The sequence below is a fragment of the Pinus tabuliformis genome, chromosome 1_2, assembly GCF_031772625.1.
Source record: "Pinus tabuliformis cultivar Carrire ecotype Pingquan chromosome 1_2, CPIR1, whole genome shotgun sequence".
Taxonomy (NCBI): Eukaryota; Viridiplantae; Streptophyta; class Pinopsida; order Pinales; family Pinaceae; genus Pinus; species Pinus tabuliformis.
Genome location: NC_142298.1, coordinates 1,054,758,568 through 1,054,776,246, shown reverse-complemented (window position 1 = coordinate 1,054,776,246; position 17,679 = coordinate 1,054,758,568).

Below are 17,679 nucleotides of genomic sequence, written 5' to 3'. Positions count from 1 at the left end.
GACATTCAAAAAAATTGTGTATTACTTTGGGTGTATACCCTAAAAAGTTCTATATGATTTTAGGCCTGAATACTGAAGCTTATTCACTAATTTCCCCTCATTTCACTAAACCACTACATGTCTAGTTTAATAATTTCCCTTCATTACCCCTTCATTACTTTTTATTCACTAATTTCCCCTTCTTGAATCCAAAGTACCCTTCAATCTTCATTTCCCCTTGTAATAACCCTTTCCCTTCATTTTAACCCTTTTTCCCCTTGATTTCACACTTTTCCCTAGACATAACCCTTTTATAAATAATTTTCCCCTTATTAATTTCCCTTTTTTTCCTTAAAAACCCACTAAACCCCCATATCCTGAGTTATTTCCTAACCTATAGTCCTGCTCTATGTATATTAGCCCCCCACTGTATAAATCCCCGACCCTCACTAACCTTTGATTATATGTAACCCGCCACATTATTAATCCCCAGGCCTCACCAATCACACCCCGACTCAGTCCTTGCAACTTTGTCGAGTGATAGCCCTCCGATCAACTGCTCCCAGATTCGACGGCCCATATCCATATCGCGTGCTCCCATTGTCCGACAGTTAAAATTCCAAAAGCATGCAAGATTCGTGGTTTTGCCTAAGCACCTTTTTGCCACATGGAATCCTCACATCATATCGCGTCCCTCGGCAAAAAACCATTTACCACTTTTGATCCACGCGATAATCCACCATACCACTCTTCCTTCAACTTCTCTTCCTGTTCGAAACCACCTGCCATTCCACGACAGCCCCCTCAGAGTACCGACCTCCAACTGTCTCCTCCTACTCAAAAGCCTCCTCCAACTACTTCACCGTGTATCCCCGGAAGCCCTATCATCCATTGTTTTGCAGTAAACCATCTAACCGCACCTGCATAATGTGAAAAATCACAGAGTTTTTACAATATGAAATTCTGTCATTCCCTTACCTCTATTAAAATGAATAAATGAAAAGCCTTTTCTAAATAGAATTGAGCCACCCCCATTCCAGACTCCATCCACAGACATCTTAGCTCAATAAAGCCATTGATTGACTTCCCCGCAAACCTATGCTTTATTAATGATTGTTTTATTTTGCAGGTGGTTTGCAAAACGAGAGCTTGGACAAAAAGTTTTGATATTAGTTCCAAAACCTATTTTCTCCAAGATTCACAAGGAAATGTATTCAAAGGCTTTATTCAGAAGGCAAAGACAATTGTCACAAAGAAAGAAGATATAATTTACACAGAGGTAGTAATGGTTAAAACAGAGATAAATCCCATAAAGTAAAAAAGAAAAAAATATATATAAAATCCCTCCTTTTACCCCTTACTTCACCAAACTCTTTTAATATAAAGTTTTTGACTTTATATTAATTTCTCCCGCAAGCCTATACTACCTCTTCTCCCTGCAAAGTCAACCAATGGCCCACCCCGCACTGAGAATTAAACCGCCTGTTAGAAAATTATATATTACAGAGCAATGGAACACATAAATTATTGCAGAAATATAAACACAGAAAACGCATAAAACAAGAGAGACACAGATATGCGTGGTTCACCCAGTTTGGGCTATGTCCACCCTGAATGGCCAATCCTTCCTTTCTATTATCCAACAAAATGAAGAGACACAACCTACAACAGATCCTCTGTAATATCCTCTGTTTTCTCTCACAGTGTCACCTCTCTGCTTCTCGCTCAGAGAATACACATATATTACACAGACTCAATACGGTGCCCTCATATAAAGAGAGGGGTTGCCTTCTAGGGTAAAAAACCCTAAACTAAACATAAGTTCTACCGTCAGATCATCTGCCTAATGAACGGCTCAGATTGACTAGAAATTACTATACTTTTACAAGGCAATTTTACATCTATTTTTAGCTTTGGGGGCGCTACCCCCGAACCCCCGCCGGGGGATAGCTAGCCCCTGGACCCCCGCGGGGGGTACAAGTCCCCCCCCGCGTGGAGGGGTGTACAAACTTGCCGGGGTATACATGTAGAAATTTGAATAATATAACACTTATTCACAGAGATTATCCTGATTATACACTATTTGCGGAATGCATGCATAATACATAACCTCCTCTACCATTGATCATCAATTTGCGGAATTAAAAAAACAATTGCATGTGCACATTGAAACATCAATCAGACATATCAACACAGTATGTAATGGGGAAAGCATACAACTGGAAACCCCCAACTATCTATATATTATAATGATAGAGAACATGTAACAATACATAGTACAATACTCCTCACAAGTACTCAGTACTATGTCCACATGCTACACACAAACTAGCTCAGATCTGAACAAGTCACGAGTTCAAATCTCCTCCACTATTTTCCTGCCTCTACTGCGCAATCCAAGTTGAGAATATATCAGATCTAAGTTCGAATTCCCTTGGCTTGTACTGTGCAATCCTCATTGGCAATCTCAATCAATGATTGTGCAAATCTCATGCACAGCTATAGTCACACCTGATAGTAGTCTCACCCTTTCACCCACCTCTAACACTTGTCTCCACTGAACTATCCATGCACTGAGTTAACTGATGTATTATTTAGTTGATTTATGAGTTAATAATTAGTGAATTAATTAATAATTAATTCACATCACTCATCACTAGTGTATTTGGCAGTTAGACTAAATACAGCTAGTTCAACTAAGTCAAACTGAACACAACTCCATCAACTCCTCAATCAACTCCACCAAACTCAATCACTTGAGTTCTAACTGAAGTCCATCATGCAATAGCTCAACTAACCCATAGGAAAAGTGTATTTCCTTCTGGAAATTGCATGTGCCACATCCGTAGCTCGCTCGAACTGAAGTGCTGCAAGAGGATAAGATAATGTTTATAGTTCAAATATTATTAAGAGCTAATAATATTCGACTGTTCTATTTTTAGACTAGCAGTCTAAAAATAGACTCCCCCCATATGTCTAAAAATAGAAGTCCATCTGTTTTTACCAACATGAACAATCATCTATAAATAGCATCCTGCAACTCATAGACCATGATCCATATGTCTAAAAATAGACATAGTCTAAAAATAGACTTTGCACCAAAAATAGCCTGGAGGCCCACTTAGTGAAGGCTACTTCTTTTCACTAAGCTCCATCATCTTGTTGCATTTTCAACAATACATTCCGCTGAAACAAAGACCTCTAAACAATCATGCTCCATACTCAACACTGCCTTCATTTGTATTTGCCTCGAGATTCGTAAAAAAGAATGCATGGTTAAAATTCCATATGGCGTGCTCAAATCATCCAACACTTCATACTAAAAAAGAACACGAGATTAGTGGTTTTCCCAACTCATCTTTTTACTACATGGCAGCCCCATATCGCGTCCTCTCAAAAAATACCACCTACCACTCAAAAGTGGTGCGATAAACCATTAACTGTTTTGGTTTTGAATCTTATAAATGTTACAAAAACATAGGGTGGATTAATTTCTGGTGAAATATAGAGATATGAGAGTGTTGTAATATTTGGTGAAACCATAATAGATGTAAAATTATAAAGGTATAAGCAATATGAGACTAAGGTTGTGGAATGAGCTTCAAAGGTAAAATGGTTTTACAACGACACATGAAATAAAATTCACGGATGCCATGAATTTATCATAGAAAATAAAAGGGAAAAATTCACATGAAATTAATGGACATGAGAGCAAATATAGCATTCATGTAAATGCATTTCACGATAAAAGATTAAGGTGAAATCAATTTATAGGTATGGTGAAATCAATTTACAGGCATGGTGAAATCAATTTACAGGGTAAAATCATGTTGCAGGTGAAAGTAAAAGAGTAAATTGAAAATACTCTTCCAACCATACAAATCAACACATGGTTTTGCAAAACCATCCAGGTATTCTACAAGGGTAAAAGGATTTTACATACAGATAAAATGAATTTATAGAGGAAGGAGTGATAAGAACAAAACTACACATGGTTTTGTGAATTCATGGAAAGAGAAAACAAAACCACGGATTGGAAATAACACATGATTATGTAGAAATTTAATTATAAATTTCATTTAAAATATTTTGGAAATATTATTCAAATATATATATTATTATATATTTTCCAAAATATTGTGTGACATTAATGGATGATAAAACAACAAGGCAGTCATAGGATCAACCATCAATGAGGGAAGTCTCAGATTATCAAGTCAGAGGATCAGCAAGCAGTTGAGTGAATTACTAAGGAAAAAAGAGATACGTTTTCATCTGCTAGTTCATCTGCCAGCACAACCACAAATTTGGGTCCACATCTTACCTGCTTCCACTTCCACAACAATAGAATTTTCACAGCACATTCCACCAGAACTATTAATCTGCACAGCTAGATATTTTTAGTTCATCTATAGTCTAAAAATGTCATGTTTGTTAGAGGCAACATTTACTGTAAACAGTTTGTAAATTTTGTATAAATACTTCTGCTTTCGAAGTATTGTAGGTGGATTTCAGAACATTTCTATGGGTGAACTCATCTACAACCTAAGGGTTTACTGTACTTTTTCAGTTAACAAGCAAGGAAAATAATATAAGCATTTCTTTAATCGTTCATGTTCTTTTCTAAAGTATTCCATAAACTTGAATGTTTTCTAAATTTGAATGGTATAATAGGAATGTTATTGCAAAAATTGTTTAAGTACACTCTACTCTTACTGTTATACATTTCTATGTTTTCTTTTGATATCCGGATCTGAGAATCCTTAATTGCTCTCCCATCCTAATTGACCTCTTTCACTTCCTTCATCATCCGGTTTAAGGAATCCTTAATTTCTCCTTGATCCTGATTGAAAATCATTTCACCATTCCATCCTTGAGATATGATATTGCTTAGCTACCTTGCCCTATAACACTGCTTTTATAATTTGTTTTTGTCTTGTTTTCTTGATATATTGACTCCATAGCCCAATGGAAAATAGACAGTCATCTATTCATCTAAATCAGTAATTCCACCAACAACTCAAATCAAAACCAAATCAAGCTTACATAACTAGCCTAAAATCAATTAAAACAACAAAGTTAAATCATTAAGAAAGAGCCCTCTCTGACCATTAGGAAGGCTAGATCCTAATCTCCAAAGTAGGTTTGTGGTTACCTCTATCATTTCTTTAAACACAACATGACAACCCTAGGGAAATTTTAGAGTGATAACACGTGACATATTGGTTCTCTAAATGCCTGTCAGATATTCGCCCCTCCATGCGAATGGGAGAATGTGGGTCTTGGCAATGTTTGTTCGTCTAAAGAGTGTATTTGTGTGGCTCAATTCTATTTTGAAATTTTTGTTTCCAAGTCGATATCCATTTCCTATGGTATCTTATTTCTATGTATGGGAATCTATGATTTAATTTGGGCTTCTCTTTGTGGAAAGAATATACCGCCCGAGTGGAATGGTTGTTTCCATGTTTGGTTGAATTGGTTTGTGATTACTCTACTTGTCATCAGTGTTGGTTTTAAAATGTATAGGTGTTTGTATACATGGGAAGGGGGTTGAGGCAATGGTGGGTGGTTATGTTATATGGCAGAGACATACCTTCTTTGGATTTAATTTACTCTGTGAAATGACTAAGCAAAGACTATGGGTAATGAGAAGAAAGAACTACTCGAGGATGGTTGGCACATCCTATTCTATTTTCACTTTGTTTGGGTTTAATGTTTCTTGTTTCTTGCTCATGTTATTTGTAAGTCTTCCTGGGGTTTATAATTGGAGGGACTGCCTAGTCGACAAGCCGAGGGTATTCACTCATTCGATGGTTTCGATAGTTGATTATAATATATCTAAAAAAAGGTTGAAAGAGATGGAAAGACCATCCATGGGCACTGACCAACCTGGAAATGGGGGTTGCAGATGCAGTCAGAATAGAGAGTCTCGGGGAGGTCGATGAGCATCCTCGTTGAGGCCGCTGACGAGAAGTGGAAGAAAACTAGATGCCCAACACATCATTGATGTGGCCCATACATATACAACAGGTACTCCTAAGTAGGTAAGACATATGATAACAGGTTGGGAGTCAGGCCTTAACCAACGAGTTGAGAAGGAAATTGAGGTGGAAGATTGTCACCTGCTGGTACCTGATCCTGGCCATACCCGTGGTCGTCTCATCTAGTACAGGTAGACAATTTACCTCTATTGGATGATGAAGAGCATAGTAGCAAGAGCTATTATGAATGCAACATGGTCTATCAACGCTGATCCTATTTTCCAGGAAATGTAGAAAGAATTCCAACTTGTTCAATTCCAAATTCAACAACAGAATGTCTGTCTGGGTCATATTGAGAAGCACATTTTCTGCCTTCTTCAATCTAAATTACCAAGTTCCAGTGCATAGCACCCAACTCCTATACAGTCCTCTGATGAATAGTTTTAGTTATTTCCTTTTGTTACATTTTGAGTATGTATATGTCGAGTATCAGTACTTATGTTAGCATGTTAAGGGTGAACTGGTTTTTAGATATTTAGGCCTATAAGGCTAATTTTGACAGACTTAAGAATCTTAGATTTTGGATGGCTTATAATGTGTTCCGATGGCCAACATACATGGTTTCCCAATGGGCAAGTTGAGGCCACGAAATTTCTTTTCTGGTTGTAACCTACTTTGAAAATGAATGAACGAAAGACCCCTACTATGCTTACAAGAAAAATGTATGATAAAAACATTAAAAAAAATTAACATATTTTTTTAATTTACAATTTATGAAATACGGAGATAAATTTCATCTCTAAAATTATATCTAATTTTTGTCAATATTTAATAGACTCAAATTTGAAATAACTCTATATTATTTAGATTTTAATAAGAATCTTTGGAAAGTAAACTTATTGGAATGTAAACAAGTGCTATATAGTAGCTAGTACCTACCGCTTAGTTTAAATAGAGCTAAATTAAAGTAAAAAAAAATAAAGAACTAAAATTGCATATACCTGATCTTGTAACAACAAGATAATTACATTAGGAAAAAGAATGTAATAGTCTTTGATGCATTAATTATTTATTATCTTTGTTCTTTTATGCTTGCTTGATGTTAGTAAATTAAATATTTTAATAAAGATGTGCTCAAGTGATGCTACATTGTAGTTGGTACCTATGCTTAGTTTAAATATACAAAATTAAAGTAAAAAATAATAAAGACATAAATATTTCATCAATATTTTATATTCCATTATCTTTAAAGTTAACTCCATGTTAACTTGTTTCTGGAGTCTTCAATTCATTGTTACTATTGTTTGTAGTTTCTCTTGTACAAAAAGAGGTTTTTTATAATATTCTTCCAAAAATAATATATTAGAGTCACAAACCAAATGTTTTACTTGCCTAGAGGCCAAACACATATTAGTTAGAAAATAATATGATGTTCTTAATGTTGAGAAGTGTAACAAAAAAGACACAATTTGACTTTAGCCATAGTCAAATTGAGAAAATTCAAATTTCCACATTAGCAGACAACTTGGAGGCAGTTAACTAAGGTGACATTGCTTGTTTCACTCCAGTTAGAACACTAAATTTGAGTTAGTGAGATTGGAGTCCAGTTTGCATGTGTTGATTGCTAAATTATAGCAATCTAGTCCAATTATTTTTAGTTGTACTCGGTTAAACTAGTTCTAACAGTTATTAGAGCGAGTTGGAGATCAATTGTGAAGTGGGGTAATAGTCTAACTCAAGGATCATCCAGTTAACTGGTCAATCAACAAAAAAATAGCTCATGCACGCAAGGAATTCGAATTTCTCGATTATGGTGTAGATTCCAAGGTAGCGTACAATTAATTATATACTAGATTGAGTGTATGGTTTAGAGTATTGGTCAGGTGATCAATCCTCGGGAATTACACTGAGTTATAGGAGCAAGTGCAAGCAGTGGGAGTGCAGGTAGAGAAAGTGTAGACAACGTGATTTCAGGTAGTGCGAACACATGAAGAATGAGTGCACGTAGAGTGAGAACAAGTTCACTCTTGTCGTTTATCCTAAGAGCGAGAGATCTGAATTGTAATTGTTTCTCAATTCACTTGATTAATCGAAAATGAGCTTAAGGGGTTTTTAACAATTTCTTTCCCTTAGAAACATTTGTGTACCTATGTATTTGTTGATGTTCGTTTGTGCATGTTGTTCTAAATTGTGAATTACTTTCCCAAGAGCAGTATAGTAGAATTGTGCCTCTTAATTTAGATTTAATTTCTTGAGCAGTTGCATTTCTATCACCAAAATTTCTACATGGTATTAGAGCCCTGAAATCACATTAGAACTAGTCCTTGAATTCCTCATGTATATTGATCATTGAATAATTGATGAGCTGTTAGGAAGCAGAGTTATGGAGCCCTAGTTTAGGGCAAATCCAGAAGACCCTATGTGCAAACTTCTTAATGGAGCTAGAAGGAAGCTAGTGGGCAGATCAATGAGTCAGTGTTTAGTGACACAAAAAGTACCTATGATCATTGATATAGGTAGATTGAGGAGCAGAGATATTTCCCACATGGAGATCAAGACTCAGAGGGAGTCTAGTTTGAGAGGGAGCATCCCTATGGAAGTTAGTACTTCAGGATATGGGGATATCAAACACATTATTACAGTAGTTGCAGCAACAGTGCAAAAGCATCAACAAATCAGTAGTAGCAACAATATGAGTAGATCATATTTCACCATGCATGCGGCTATACCTCCAAGAGTGAGGTATGGTGATGTAGATCCTTAGTCTTAGAGTTCCAAAAATTTGGGTAGGGTCCGTTGAGGTGTTCTCCTCATGGATCATTACATTGCTATATAGGTTCACAATATTCAGTAGCAGGAGGATTAGTTTCATTCATATACCGAAGAGTGCATAGAAGTGTTGAAAACACAGCAGTAGGCTCAGTAGCAGAGTCGGCAACAACATAATTTTCCCAATAGAGAGTTACAGCGACACAGTTGATTCAACGTTTTTATGGATGCTTCTTAGTTGTAGGTGTTGCACTAGTAACAACAACAGTGAGAGGTGATGCTATAGTACATTCCATAGGTGATGGAAAGAGGTGGTGGAAAATCCCTTTCTTATTAAGAGGGAGTGTTGAGAAGTGTATCAAGAAAGGCTTAATTTGACTTTAGCCTTAGTCAAATTAAGAAAATTTTAATTCCCACATCATAAGACAACTTGGAGGAAGTCAATTGAGGTGACATGGCTCTTGTCACTCAGTTAGAACACTAAATTTGAGTTAGTGTGCTTGGAGTTCAGTTTATATGTGTTGATTTCTAAATTATAGCAATCTAGTCCAGTTATTTTCGGTTGTACTTAGTTCAACTAGTTCTAACAGTGATCAATTGTGCAGTGGGACGATAGCCTAACTCAGAGATCGTCGAGTTAACTGATCAATCAACCAAAAAGTAGCTCATGCATGTAAGGAATTTGAATTGCTCAGCTATGGTGTATATTCCAAGGCAATGTACAATTAATTATATACTAGATTGAGTGTACATTTTAGATTATTGGTCAGGTGATCAATCCTCAGGAATTGCATAAGGAAATAGGAGCGAGTGCGGGCAGTGTGAGTCTAGGAAGAGTGAGGGCATGCAGCGCGAGTGCACGTAGAGTGAGAATAAGTTTACTCTTGGAGTTTTCCCTCTTAGTGAGATATCACAATTGTAATTGTTCTCAATTCACTTGATTAATGCAAAATGGGCTTAAGGGTTTTTTAGCAATTTATTTCCCCTAGAAACATTTGTGTACTTGTTTATTTGATGATTCATGTTGTTCTAAATTGTGAATGACTTTCCACAAAGTAGTAGAGTAGAGTCATGTATCTTGATTTAGATTTAATTTCTTGAGTAGTTGCACTTCTATCACTAAAATTTTTGCATGGTATTAGAGCCCTGAAATCACATTAGAACTATTCCTTGAAGTTCTCATGTACAGTGATCATTGAAGAACTAATGAGCTATTAGGAGGCAAAGTTATGGAGCCCTAGTTTAGGGTAGATCTAGAAGACCCTATGTGCAGACTTATTAATGGAGCTAAAAGGTTGCTAGTGAGAAGATCACTGAGCCAATCTTTAGTGACACGAAAAGGACATGTAACCATTGATATTGGCATATTGAGGATTAGAGATATTTCCCACAGGGAAATCGAGACTCAGAGGGAGTCTAGTTTTAGAGTGAGAATCCATATGGAAGCTAGGACTTCAGGATATGGGGAGATCAGACTCATTATTTTAGTAGTTGTAACAACAATGCAGAATAAAAAATAGAGCAACAATAGAAACAATATCAGTAGATCATATTTCACCATCCATGCAACTATATCTCCAAGAGTGAGTTGGGGCGATGTAGATCCTTAGTCCTAGAGTTGTACAAATTTGGGCAAGGTCCATTAAGGTGTTCTACTCATGGATCATTACCTTGCTACAAGGGCCCACATTATTCAGTAGCAGGAGGATCAATGTCGTTCAGATACTGAGGAATGTAGATAAATTTTGACGACAGAGAAGGAGGCTCAATAGTAGAGTCAACAACAACACAATCTTCCTAGTAGACAGTTGCAGAGACACTGTTGATTCAATTTTATTTTTGGATGCTTCTTAGTTTCAGTTGTTGCAGTAGCAGCAACAAAAGTGAGAGGTAGTGCTATAGTAAATTCCACAGGTTTTGGATAGGGGTGGTGGAAAATTCCTTTCTTGCTAAGAGGGAGTGTTGAGAAGTGTAGAAAGAAAGGTTCGATTTGAGTTTAGCCTTAGTCAATTTGAGAAAAATTGAATTTCCACATTAGCAAACAACTTGGAGGAAGTTCACTGAGGTGACATGGCTCTTGTTACTCAATTAGAACACTAAATTTGAGTTGGTGGGCTTGGAATTTAGCTTGGATGTGTTGATTGCTAAATTATAACAATCTAGTCAATTTATTTTCAGTTGTACTCAGTTAAACTAGTTCTAACAGTTATTAGAGCCAATTGGAGATCAGTTGTGCAGTGGGACAATAGTCTAACTCAAAGGTCATCCAGTTAACTGATCAGTCAACCAACCAAAAAATAGATCATGCATGCAAGTAATTAGAATTGATCAGCTGTGGTGTAGATTCCAAGTCAGTGTACAATTAATTATATACTAGATTGAGTGTACAGTTTAGAGTATTGGTGAGGTGATCAATCCTAAATAATTGCATAAGGAAATAGGAGCGAGTGCAGGTAGTGCGATTGTAGGCAGAGAGAGTGCGGGCAGCATGAGTGCAGGCAATGCAAGTGTGGGCAACGTGATTGCAGGCAGAGTGAGAATACATTTACTCTTGCAGTTTGTCCTCAAAGCAAGAGATCATAATCGTAATTGTTTCTCAATTCACTAGATTAATGAAAAATGGGCTTAAGGGGTTTTTAGCAATTGGTTTCCCCTAGAAACATTTGTGTACCTGTGTATTTGATGATGCATGTTTGCGCATGTTGTTCTAAATTATGAATTACTTTTCACAAAGAAGTAGAGTAGAATTGTGTCTCTTGATTTAGATTTAATTTCTTGGGTAGTTGTAATCCCATCACCAAAATTCTGCACTTAAATAATATAATTCAATGTTGAATCCTCAATGCATATGAGAGCTCTTTTACTAATATCAACACCTTCAAGAAAGAAATATAAAATTGTTCCATATGTTCAAGCGAAAACTATAAAATGCTTTAATACTCAATAAGATAATCATGCTTGTTTTCATAAGATATTAACATAATACCATACAAGAACAATTTATTACTCATGTTACTTATACAATCATTTATTGGGTGCAAAGTAATTAGTATCTTGATGCTTGAATCGTCAATGCATATGGGAGCTATTTTATTAATATCAACACTCTCAAGGAAAAATATCAAATTGTTCATACATTCAAGTGAAAAACATGAAATTCTTCAATACTTAATATCAACACTCTCAAGAAAAAATATCAAATTGTTCGATACATTCAAGTGAAAAACATAAAATGCTTCAATACTCAATAAGATAATCATGCTTGTTTGCATGAGAAAATAACCTAATATTACATATGAGGACAATTAATTACTCATGTTACTTACACAATCACTTGTTGGGTGCAAAGTAACTGCTATCTTGGTGCTTGAAAGCTAATGTATTACCCAAAGAATATTCTCTGCAGAAAATGTAAACATGCATAAGTTAGAAAGTATCAAAAAGGTTCTTCAACGAGAAGTTTTTGCTAGCTCATTTGACGTTACTCACTGAAATTGAATCTCACTTCTAGATAAAATGCTACCATTACTATTTTTATGGTGCATCATATTTGGATGCAAAAACGCTACAATGAAAAGATTCTTCAATTAGGAACTTTTTCATGGTGGCATTTGTGCATTGAAATGAGATGGATGCTAGTTCAATTGGTGTGAATGAGCGAAATTGGAATGCGCGACCAAGTTGGCTAGACACATAACCACAATCTGTATTATGCAAAGCGACATTTTTAGTGCCTACCACTTTAAATATTGCCAAATTAAAGTAAAAACAATAAAAACAAGATTCTTCAATTAGGAACTTTTTCATGGTGGCATTTGTGCATTTAAATGAGATGGACGCCAGTTCAATTGGTGTGAATGAGCGAAATTGGAATGCGCGACCAACTTGGCTAGACACATAACCACAATCTGCATTATGCAAAGTGACATTTTTAGTGCCTACCACTTTAAATATTGCCAAATTAAGGTAAAAACAATAAAAATTTGTTGACGGATAGATGGATAAACTATAAATGGCACCACTATTTTTCTAACGTTTTAAATTTTCAACGAATTGTATTTGCCAAAGTGAAAAGTTAGTAAAAAATAAGTTGGAAATGTCCATTTTTTGCAACAGTAACACTATGATAATCAATACTTAGCGGGTGATTTGATGCACCAAATAAGACACTAACCCCAATGGAAAAAGAAAATAGTGCAACTATAGTAATGATAAAAAACAAATGAAATGATAATCAATACTTAGCGGGTGATTTGATGCACCAAATAAGACACTAACCCCAATGGAAAAAGAAAATAGTGCAACTATAGTAATGATAAAAAACAAATGAAATTCACAAAATCTCATCACAATTTACAACATGCTGCCCCATACAATTTCCAACATAAACAATATGATTTCCAGCTAAAAGCACATGCAAAAGATAAAAAATATTTGAAGAAATAGATAGTTGGAATTTCTACAATTAAAACCCTGCTATACCATACAATTTCCAACTACTAAAACACATTTTCTAGTTGAAAAAATATGCATAATTTCACCAATGTATAATGAAGAAGATGGCTAGAAAAATATGCAATCAACCCATGGTTGTCCCATGAAATTTTCCATCTTTCAAATGAGAGCTACACTTTTCTATGAAATAAACTACTTTGAAAACAAATAACTATACGAATAATTATTATGTGAATTAATAATAATACTTATATTAATGCCCAATACATAGTGGTAGCTTGCATAATATTAAGAGGAGAGCTTGTTGAGGTTGACTTGTGTAGTATAAAATGATATCAGATTGATCTCTAATGCACAACGATATCAGATTGATTTGTAATGCATAATGTGCCTATGAGACAATTTCTGCAGCAATTTACTACTTCACAATTTTGCAACTATAACCACACGAGGACATTACTAAATCCTCATCATTAGAGATGAAAATATGAATATATTAAATTTTTTTAAAACATACAACATAGAGATATAAATAAAAATATGAATATATTAAATATTTAGTTATAAATAAAAATAAAAAATTTCATCTGTATCAATTATAATAACTATAACAACTATTTTGATTAATAATAACACAATAATAATAGGAATCACATTGCCAATTTCAACTTCACAAATTGTCATTTTCCAAATCTTTGATATTTGAGTGTAGACAATAATGACAAAAGTTCTTTAAGCTTTAAGTAGAATTAATAATGAAATGTAGATATATATATATATATATATATATATATATATATATATATATATATATATATATATATATAGATATATATATATATATATATATATATATATATATATATATATATATATATATATATAGATAGATAAGACAATCAGAAAATATTACACTCAAATTATCTTTTAACTTTATTAATTTCTCATTTTTAGAATTAATTTTTAGTAATTTAATTATATTCATTGAAATGAAAGTTTTATTGTATAACTGTTATAATTATTTTGAAAAAAGATTCATGGATTCGGTTTAGGTTTCCGTCGTTCCAAGGCCTGATGGTCCTTTCCCCCGCCATTGGAGTTCTGCTGTAGGCTCGAATGGCCTTCGATGCAGAGTTAAAGAAGTCGCCTGGGGTTCTCCGATTTTTTCTACGATTTTAGCCGAAGCTCTTGGGCCGAGGGCACACGTAGGCACGAAGGGGTTTATGGTGAAAGCCCTTTTTGAGAACAGTCGGAAGCCAGTTTTGGACTCTGTTTTGTGGGGTTTGAAGACAGAAGGAGCCGGCGGAGCTACAGGAAGGGCCCTCCAGTGCCGAAGGGCAGGCCTGGCTACGCGAAATTGCTTAGATTCGGATGCTGGAGGCCCGGTTGCAGCGGCCAACAGTGTCCGAAGGGAGTGGATTTGGAGAATGGGGGAAATCAAGAGTGTGGGCATCCAGAACCAGCATCGTCAACCTCTTCATTTCAGATCCAAGAAGGTTGCGGGGCAAGTGTTTGACAAAAAGCCCCTCTGAGATTTGGACCCAAATAGGGGCCTGTTCTCTATCTCAGCTCAGAATGAATGTGCTGGAAAGGTTTTAGGATTCCTGCATGAATCACAAGGCTCAGTGGAGATTTGGCCTGAGCATGGTCTTGCAAACCCAATAAACGTGAGTCTCAGGAATGCTTCATCCCTAAGCAAGATGAACTCTGAGAGTTTTCTTGCTTGCTCTACGGCTCAGGAAATAACAGAACCAACACAGATTGAGCCATTAGATAAGAGGAGCTCTGATTTTTTTGTCTCGTTTCAGATCCAAATCAAGCTCATTTCCGGTAAAACCCTGCTCCATTGGGTGAATTCCACAGGTCTAGTGCAGGACCTCAAGCACGCACTGGATCTCAAGCTGGGGATCCCTTCGGCAGCTCAACGGCTCCTCCTTGAAGGTAAACAACTTGAGGATCAATACTCTCTTTCTTTTTACAGTATTAAAAGAAATGCTTCCATTAGTATTGACCTTTGTTTGAGAGGGGGAGCTGCAGGACAATCTTCTTCTACCAAGGCATACTCATACAAAGAGGTTGTCCATGCACAGAAACAGGAAAAAACAGTTCCACCAGACCAGGCTCCCAAACCTTTTCTGGTGGACAAACTAGACGAAACCCCCTCAATCGAAATAGGGCATCCAACGCTGGATGAGCAAACCCAAAAGTTTGCTGAGCACGGTATTATATGTAGGTTCAATGGGCTATGGCCGCGCACAGCAGACCTTTACCAGTGGATTCACTCCAACTGGACCAACAACTGTCAAGTTCTGTTATGCTCAAAAGGATTTTTCATTACAGTGTTTGCTTTTGATGAGGACTACCAAAAGGCCTTAAAAGAAGGGCCATGGTTCTGGGGTTCAATAGGTCTATTCCTCACCCCCTGGTTCCCAGACTTCGATCCATCCACAGCAATCATCACCAAGCTCCCAATCTGGGTCAGACTACCTAACCTCCCAGCACATCTTTGGCACTTCGCTATGTTCCAAGGGATAGGTAACTCTCTAGGCCGCCTTCTAGACACAGACACGTCTAGAGGAGAAAAGGGCCTATACACCTTTGCCAAAATCTGTGCAGGAATAGACATAAGCAAAGGTCTCCCGGACAAGATCAATCTCAAGATTGGAGACTTCCACTGGACCCAGAACTTGGACTACGAGAACACAGCGTTCCGCTGCCACAACTGCCATCACACAGGGCACCTTCAGAGCTCTTGTCCCTCGATGCTAGCCCAAAAAAAGAAAGCCAATCCTAAGCAGAAATCCAAAAGCTAGAAGCCTCATGATCCTCCACCCATGGATGATTTTGATTTCAGCTTTGATGAAGAGGAGGAGAATGAGGAGGAAGGGGATGCAAAGATGGTAGAGGATCCGCCCTCGGCTGAGCCTGAAAATTTGTCCGTCCAGCCATTCTCTCAGAAAAGAATTCATGAGTCTTCTACCTCGGATTCAGATAAGGAAAACTCTCAGTCAACCCAGCTCAGTTTGCAATCCATGCCAGCTCAACATTGCCCTCCTGAATGGGTCAAAGTTGGTAAAAAGAAAGGGAAAAAGTGCTGAATAGTCGACTCTGCCCATGTTGGGTAGAATCCTATTCTTTGCTTTCTTAATTCCTGCTTATCTCTTCCTTCTGCTCTCTTCTTCTAGGAGCCGAGGTGGATAGCATATCCTTTCCGGCTGCCTGTGGTCCTGCTTCTCCTGGTTGTATTTTCCTGATGTACATTACTTTCCTTTAATAGACTTAATCTTTACCGAGAAAAATAAAAATAAAAAATTATTTTATAATTATCAATGCTTCTAGAAATTTTTTTATAGAAAAGTGAAGGGAAAAGATAAAGTAATATTAAAAAGTAATAAAAAGAAATTTATTGATTTTTTTTAATTATTTTTTCCTCTTTAAAATTTGTGAGGAAAAACTATAATTCATGAAAATAGTAAAAAAAAAATGAAATAAAATTAAAAGAAAAAAAATTAATAAAAAATAAAAGTTACTAAACAACATGTAATAAAACCTCAATCAATCACTTTACAAATAAATAAATTTAAATAATAATAAAAAATAACAAAATTAAATTCACAATATTAAACTATAGATAAATGAATTTTTTTTAATAAAAACAAATTAATACAATCTCAAAAACAAAATTTTTAATAAAATAACTTTTAAATCAGCTCACTCTAAATTATAGATGAACGATTTTGTTTTAATAAAAACAAAATAATACACTTTCAAAAACAAAACTTTTAATAAAGTAACTTTTAGATCATCTAACTCTAAAAACAACTCTACTCTACAATACTGAAATTAACATAATAAAGTTTACAAAAGTTTAAAAATTGTGAAATCTCTGTTAGCCTCATCTTTCTTAAATAATAAATTTAAAAATGTTTTATCAAATCATTGCTAAATTAAAGCAACTTATATTTCACGGAAGGGAGATTACATGAGATTACACGGAGTTCATGCTTCTACTGGTAATCGATTTTAGTTTTCATTTGATATGATCAAGTTGAAGGGAAATTATTCAATTTCTTCCATATTCAATAAGATAATCATGCTTGTTTGCATAAGAAAATAAAATAATACTACATCCAAGAACAATTAATTACTCGTGTTACTTATACAACTGTTTATTGGGTTTAAAGTAACTGTTATCTTGATGCTTGAATCCTCAATGCATATGGAAGTTATTTTATTAATATCAACACTCTCAAGAAAGAAATATCAAATTGTTCCATATGTTTAAGTGAAAAACATAAAATTCTTCAATACTCAATAAGATAATCATGCTTGTTTGCATAAAAAATAACCTATTACTACATCGAAAACGATTAATTACTCATGTTACTTATACAATCACTTGTTGGGTGCATAGTAACTACTATCTTGGTGCTTGAAAGCTAATGTATTATCCAAAGGATATTCTCTGCAAAAAATGTAAACATGCATAAGTTAG